The sequence below is a fragment of the Camellia sinensis genome, unplaced genomic scaffold, assembly GCF_055761805.1.
Source record: "Camellia sinensis isolate YWXY unplaced genomic scaffold, ASM5576180v1 Unanchor1, whole genome shotgun sequence".
Classification (NCBI taxonomy): Eukaryota; Viridiplantae; Streptophyta; class Magnoliopsida; order Ericales; family Theaceae; genus Camellia; species Camellia sinensis.
Window position 1 is genome coordinate 13,589,976 of NW_028128987.1, and position 1,822 is coordinate 13,591,797.

Below are 1,822 nucleotides of genomic sequence, written 5' to 3' on the forward strand. Positions count from 1 at the left end.
AGACCCCTCTTAGATTAAAGCAATCTAGGATCTTGAGAGGCCCAACACAGTCAAGGAAGTGCAGCATCTTACTGGCATGGCAGCTGCACTCAACCGGTTCATAAGTCGGTCGTCAGACAGATGTCGACCATTTTTCCAAGCATTAAAAGCCAAGTTTGAGTGGGACGAAGAATGCGACTGCGCCCTAGAGAGCTTGAAAGAATACATGTCTTATCCACCGTTGCTAGTAACCCCAATACTTGGAGAAGAGCTCTTTTTGTACTTGGCAGTTTCACAGCACGTAGTTAGTGCAGTGTTGGTCCGAGTGGAAGGAATCCAACACCTGTCCATCTTTTATGTCAGGAAGACATTGCTGGGCTCGGAAACCAGATACTTACCATTGGAAAAACTAGCCTTAGCCTTGATGATGGCATCAAGGAAGTTGTCGCACTACTTTCATGCCCACACCATAATCGCCCTCACAGCTTTTCCATTAAAAGCTTTGTTTGAGAGGGCGAACTTTTTCGGGTGAATCTTGAAGTGGGCGGTAGAATTGGGGCAGTACGATATCAAGTTTCAACCCAAAACTGCAATAAAAGCCCAAGCTTTGGCAAACTTTGTGGCTGAGTTCACGCCAGGAAGCCATCACATCTGCCCAGTTGATTTGACTTGAACAACCGAAATGGAGACGGAAAGTGTCGCAGTAAATGTGTAACCCCTAATACCAGATACTCAACCACATTGTGAATCACACAAGCCTGAAGACAAGCATGAAGAGGTAGACCACGCTACACCAGGCCCCAAAGACTCATCAACAAACAAGAATTTGGTACAGTCAGATAGTAAGGAGCGAACAGAAGGTGTGAACTTGGAAGAAAACATCAGCAACACTTATGACCCAAAGACATCATCCGACCCCTCAACTTGCTGGAAGCTATTCATTGGAGAGATACGAAAGCTCTTTGTGGATGAAGCATCTAACAGGCACGGTGCAGGACTTGGCATAGTCCTCATCTCACCAGATGGCCTAGTGGTAGAACAAGCAGTCAACCTAGGATTCCTAGCATCAAACAACGAGGCGGAGTACGAAACACTCTTAGCGGGCCTACAATCAGCACTCTTCATGAAGGCCACCGAGCTAATGGTTTACAGTGACTCACAGCTGGTGGTAAACCAAATTTCAGGCGACTACGGGGCGAAGGATGAAAAGATGGCTAAGTACCAAGAGTTAGTAAGAAGGGAGATCATGAAATTCAAAGTAGTACGGATAGAGCAGATCGGCGGGGAAGAAAACAATAGAGTAGACGAACTAGCAGGCTTTGCTTCAATGGCAGACGCATCCATTCCACATCCGTTACTAATCAACTTCCTACCAAGACCAAGCATTGAAGAACCCGAAGAAGTCGAAGTATGTTGTGCCGAACTAGGCCCTTCTTAGATGGATCCCATTATAGTGTTCTTAAAGGACGGCATTTTTCCCGAAGAGAAGAAAGAGGCCAACAAAATAAGAGCAAAGTCACAGTAATTTTGGCTCTCTCCATCAATGGCCTTGTACAAGAAATCCTTCACAGGACCCTACCTAAAATGTGTCCATCCTAGCAAGGTCGAGGCATTCTTGTTCAAGATACACGAAGGACGTTAGCTCGGATCAGTGGAGTGAGAAGTTCATAGCCCGGTTGAAGCCTATGATACAGCATTCTTAGTTCAGTTTTTATTAAGTGAAAGAGCTGGTTTGGGGCCAAGTGATAGCCCGGTCTTTGGTTAAGGTTTTTTAGTTCGGTAGTGCGCACGCCTAATGTAGTTCCTTGGCGCAGCTTAATAAAACAGAAGGTACTTAGATCTA